Below are 6,069 nucleotides of genomic sequence, written 5' to 3'. Positions count from 1 at the left end.
ATAAAAAACGATCTCAGAGGGAGTCAAGGCCAGCAGGAGAACGTCTTATTGACAAGATCACTTAAGCGCTCTCCCTCTCTCATATTGATGTACTGGAATCCTGAACTGAGCTCCTCTCTCCTTTCTTCTCGCCTTCCGACCTGCTACCTCTCTTTTTTTTCCTCTCTTGCCCTCCGTCCGCCCCTGTCTTTACATCGACAGGCTCTTTATGGGTTTAGTGATACCATGACCTCCTCTTTCTCCTTCATTTTCTCCTTTATCTCCCGCCTCCCCGTCATTTTCTCCTCTTTCTGCACTTTTTTTTCTCTCTTGTCCTTCAACTCCCCTTTCCTTTTTTACACACCTCATCTGCAACTCCGCCTTCCCCTTTTCCCTCTATTAAATCGTTCTTCACTTCTTTTGCCTCCATTCATTCTCCTCCTCTTCCTCCTAATATTCCTCTCCTCTCCACACTTCCAAGACATATTTTTCTTCTCTGCCCAGCTCCTCCCTCTACTCCATCTCCTTTACTGTATCTCCCCATCTACATTTACTTCCTCTAAGACAGATAGCCACTCATCCTTTTTTATTTCAGTTTTTTTTCTTCTTTTTACAGCTGAGCGAGGTGGAGCTCGGAGGTGGAGCGAACGGGGCAAGGTCACAGCGGGATTTAGCTCTTTCTAAGAAACAAGGGGAACGAGACCCAAGGAGGAGAGAGAGAGCGAAGTGCAGAGAGGTTCGACCTCTAGTTATTGCCTCGTTGTGTGTTTGCAGCCTCACGTGTCACAGGTAACACATCATGTGAGGCCGACCTCACCAGAAACATAAAAACACTGTTTGTCTTTTAAAATGGGCTTTCCTGAAAAGCAACATTTCTTTGTGATTGTGCAAATATTCACTGATGTTGTTGTTGCAGCAACAGCTAAAAGGAAGTTTGTAAGGGCGGTTGAGTACAAATGTTTAATTAGCAGAAACATATATACATATATATATATATATATATATATATATATATATGTATATATGTTTATATATAGGGGGAAAATAAGTTTCATAGATCATAATTGTGCTTTAAACTGATACAAAGAAGGACATTTAATGCTTTTTTTAAGCTCATAGCTGAGGCTTTTCATGCAGAATGAGAAGGCATTGGAATAAGGTCAAAGGTCAGAAGTAACACATCCCTAGTAATGCTACTGACAATGCAGTAATAGTGTTTTTTGGGGGGGCAATGGAGGAAGAAGAGACTCGTTCAAAAAGGGAACAGCAGAGCTGTGGAGTGGGAGGAGGGATGACTGGTAATAAAAAGAGACTTAAAGAGTGACATGAAATAGATGCAAGTTGAATAAGATGACACACACTTCATTGACACACTATGAAAGTGTCAAGACGAGTCAGTTCCACTTGTCAGAATTTCCCTCAAAGTTAATCAGGTCTTTGTCGCCCCGTGACCAACGTCTCTGTGACACCTTCTTTATGTTTTGAACAGTCAGCTGATGCTCTGATCCAGAGAAAGCATAGAAATGTATTATTCTAGTATTATTGTAGTAATGATTATAAACATCAACACGCGTCAATGATAGCTTTGTGGGTTCAGTTTTCAGTCATTGTGCTTTAACTTTAATCTTTATATTCCTCTTAGTCCCGCTTCGTCCTTCATTTTGTAACACATGGCTCGTTGGGTGTGATTGCTCTGAAACCTGAAGCTAAGCAGGCCTTTGCCCCTTTCTGCATCTGTTGTGGACGTCTTCGAAAAGCCCCACAAAGCCTCTATAGCGACGAACAATGCGGAAAACAATACATCAAGTGTCAATACTGTCGCCACCTTTGCAAACAAGCCAGAGAAATGAGCCAGTCGAGGTGTCGGAGGTCACGCGGTCGATTCCTAAAAGCTTGCTGTGATTTTAGAAAATTGAGGCAAAACAAAGAGGTAAATTAGAAACAATGAAACAGAGTCAACATGTGAGTTTTAACGTTGACGTTAGATCAATTTCAAAACAGATTTCAACTGAGGTCAAAAAAGAAAACAATGTGTGACGCCGCAGCAGGTAAAAATAAAGTAAGCCACAGTTATTTCTGAACATTCATTTGGTAATATCAAATAACATAACAACATTAAGCTCAGACTGTATTTAGTTTCCTCCGTATTTTCACTGAGATGCCACTCAGCTGCGCTCACTCTCTGTATAATGTAACACACAGTAAGGCAGCTAATGAGGAGTGACAGGCCGGGCTGTAAGATGAGACTGATAAGGATGTGTGTGTGTGTGTGTGTGTGTGTGTGTGTGTGTGTGTGTGTGTGTGTGTGTGTGTGTGTGTGTGAGGCTGAGGAGGAGACTTTATATTTGTGTGTAGCGTGCATGCGTTTGTGTCGTCGGATCGGTCCAAATAGGAAAGACAACAATCATCTGATACGTGTGAGAGCACCGGTCTCTGCCTAAATATAAACCGCGTCACGTCATCTGGCAGTTTTTCCGTTAAGGTTGTTTGAAGCGCCGTGGATCGGCTTACCGCGAGCGCGTTATTAGTTTCCAGCCTTTTTTTATCCCGGGAGGGAGTCTTGCACTATACTTTATATTTACACACTCATAAAAAGAAATGACACACTGCCCTTCCTCTTTGACGTCTTCTGATCTCCCGACACCTCCTCAACCTGCTGCAGGAAATATGCCGCTGAGGCAGCTGGAGGTACGAGGTGGTTTTTGGAGGATTGTTCTTAAGTGTGATTTAACATATGAAAGTTTTTCTTTTAATGTCACAGGTTGTCATTTTGATTGGCTGTCAGCCAAAGACTGGGTATAAAACGTGGACGTATCGTTGTGACGTCACCCATTGGTTTGGTGAGTGCTGTTGAGTTGGGCCTTGAGTTCAGCAATTTGCCCGTCGCCATCTTGGATTTTGCAACCAGTGAACAGAAGTGATGCTGTAATGAAGAAGACTTGAAACTAGAGATTGAGACCATAAACTCATGTTTACTGAGGTAATAAATCAAGAGAGAAGTAGAGTCATTTTCTCATAGACTTCTATACAACCAGAGGAGTCGCCCCCTGGTGGACATTAGAGAGAATGCAGCTTTTAGGCACTTCTTCAGAACTGAAGGGTGCCGGCTGTTGTCAACAAAATATGAGCCATCTGAAGAGGACATTGGTGCACCCTGGTCTCAATTACGTTTCGAGGGAAACACATTTTCTGCCAGATTACGTTTGTTTTTCAACATAATAAGAAAAACGTTTTTAGTTAGTTTCTGTGGAAGTCCAACAAACACGGCTCAAACACACAGGGGACTTTCACCCAGGAGACCGCTGTTCACGTACAGTGTGTAACAAAAAGTCTAAGATAATGCTGTTTCATTAAAATTTTCATATATAACTTCAGCTCCGTAACAAATGTAATTATATAAAGCCGAGCCAGGATGTTCTACTAAACCTAACCAAGTGGTTTTGTTGTGTTTTTGTTTTGTTTCTATGTAGCTTGTCAACCGAGCATGTAAACCTGTTAACAGTAGCAGCCGTGATTCAGGAGAAAACTCGTTTCTCTCAAAACAAAACGTAGAATGCAGTTTTAGTCGTGTGGGAACAGTGTTGGCTCTAAATCCTACAGCTGCTGCTACACAGAAGATGATCATTCATCAAACACTGACCCGGAATCTTAAAGTGTTTGTATTCAAAGGGCTGAATATTTTATCAGGTTTCTACCGTTAAGCTTGCTGATTGTATGTTTCTTACTGAAATGCTTGTTGGGAGTTGCAGTTCACTCTCCTTATCTCACTACAACACGGCTTTGTGTTATCAAACAACCAGATATTTTCTGTTTCATTTGAGAGTTCATCCAAACCTTGGAGGCGATCCAAGAGGCGATGTTCAGATCAATACAGGGAAACATGGGTCTTTTTTAAAAAAGCATTATTTTTCACAGGGGAGGGATTGATTATAGCTCTAAACAATACACTTTCCTTCCTTCGTGTGTTGTGTTCATAAATACTTTCTCTTCCACCTGCTGATAAATTATAAACACCTTGCTGCAGTGTTGCCAAACAGACACAAAACATCCTCAGACAGCTTTAGCAGCTAATGGAAAAATACAATTACTACAAGACCAGTGTTGCATAATTTCATGATAGCTGCATGATAATAACAAATGTATATGCAACTACTGAGCTTTCAATGATTACTTGACTGATGAGTTGGCATCTTGGTGCCACCATGTCGGAGACGGCGAGAGAGAAGCAGATGAAGGTAGAGAGACATTTTGCTCAAAGCTCAGAGGAGACGGACGACAGCGAAGCAGAGCAGAGCGTCAGGAATACATATGTGTGAGTGTGTTTATGTTTGTGGTTGTACTGCGCACACACACACACACACACAGAAAGCATACTGTACAGGAACAAAGTGAAGGCTAGAGCCAATTTTAACTCACGTTTATAGAGGGAACGTGTTGGTGTCACCTTTTAACATGACACCACCCCATCTGACTCCAACAAATGGCGAAACAAACGCACACCAGCTGCTGTGGATGTGTAGAGCTGTGAGGAAACCAACTAATGTCTTCACAATGTAGAGGTAGAGTTTCCTCTTTATGTATATATATATATATACAGCACATATGGATTAATGCGGTGAATCAGTGTCTGCTAACTGATTGAACTGGCGACTTTTCAGCCAAATCCGTCCGTGGTTGCTCGTAGTAATTTACGTAAAACGGTTGATGTAGAGAATAAAAACAGATGGCTATGTATTTAAAATTCATTAAAAAGCTAAATTAAAGCTTTTTTTACGCAGCTGCCTTCATTACGAGCAACCACAACGTTAGCCGACACTTCGTACGTGTTCTGGGATGCCGACTAAATGATGTTTACTATCTGGTCGTAAATATGTTGCCTTGTTATCAGGTAGCTGGTTACGGTAGACAATTTTTAAGTTATCTGCTCGACACAAAAATTATGCAGAAAAACCAGACGGCTGCGGTTCTACCGAGTGAAGCTGCATTCTCTCTAGTGTCCAAAACGTTTTTCTTATTATGTTGAAAAACAAACGTAATCTGGCAGAAAATGTGTTTCCCTCGAAACGTAATTGAGACCAGGGTGCACCAATGTCCTCTTCAGATGGCTCATATTTTGTTGACAACAGGCGGCACCCTTCAGTTCTGAAGAAGTGCCTTAAACCTGCATTCTCTCTACTGTCCACCAGGGGGCGACTCCTCTGGTCGTATAGAAGTCTATGAGAAAACGACTCTACTTCTCTCTTGATTTATTACCTCAGTAAACATTGTAAACATGAGTTTATGGTCTCAATCTCTAGTTTCAAGCCTTCTTCAACACAGCATGATGTTCATTTAGTTCACTGGTTGCGATAAAACAATATGGCGACATCTCAAGGCTTCGTAACATCAGTTCACAAATAAATGGGTGACGGGTGACGTCACGATGACTTCGTCCACTTCTTATATATAGTCTATGAGAAAAACGCTAAAAACGCCTTCAAAAATGTGGAGGCTGCCCTGCTGACAGTGTGTTCACTTGCCAAGGAAACATCAGTTTCTCACATGGCTTCTGTTCATGTTTGGTGTACTGCAACTGGAAGGCTTGAAGGTCGGCAGTTTAGTGTGTGTGTGTGTGTCTAATGAGTTTAAACTGAGTCACCGCTGGTTTAGAGGGACGTGCACCACAACAATGTTGAGGTGCAGTGGCTCAATTTTGCACTGATTTGGATGATTCTTTGAAAGAGAGACAGGCCTCTTCATCCCATAATGACATGTTCCACTGTCTTTATTATTTCTGCAACGTCATACAAATACACACATCCTCTCACAAATGTCAACGTGTGAAACCCTGAAACTGATGCATCGATGAAATAAGAAGGGAATGAGAAACAAAACAAACAAAGCAAAACATGATGCGATGCACTGATGATTCATTCATGATAACGTGATGCACGAGGCAGCTTTAATTCCTGGTGACACAGATGTGCAAGAAAGGATATTAATGTGTGTGTGTGTGTGTGTGTGTCTGTGTGTGTGTGTGTGCGTGTGTGTGTGTGTCAGTTCAGCACCTCTCCATTCCCTCATGGGGGTTTGACTTTGGCTGCTCCTAAT

The sequence above is a fragment of the Pholis gunnellus genome (assembly GCF_910591455.1).
Source record: "Pholis gunnellus genome assembly, chromosome: 10".
NCBI classification, from domain to species: Eukaryota; Metazoa; Chordata; class Actinopteri; order Perciformes; family Pholidae; genus Pholis; species Pholis gunnellus.
This window is presented reverse-complemented; position numbering follows the sequence as displayed.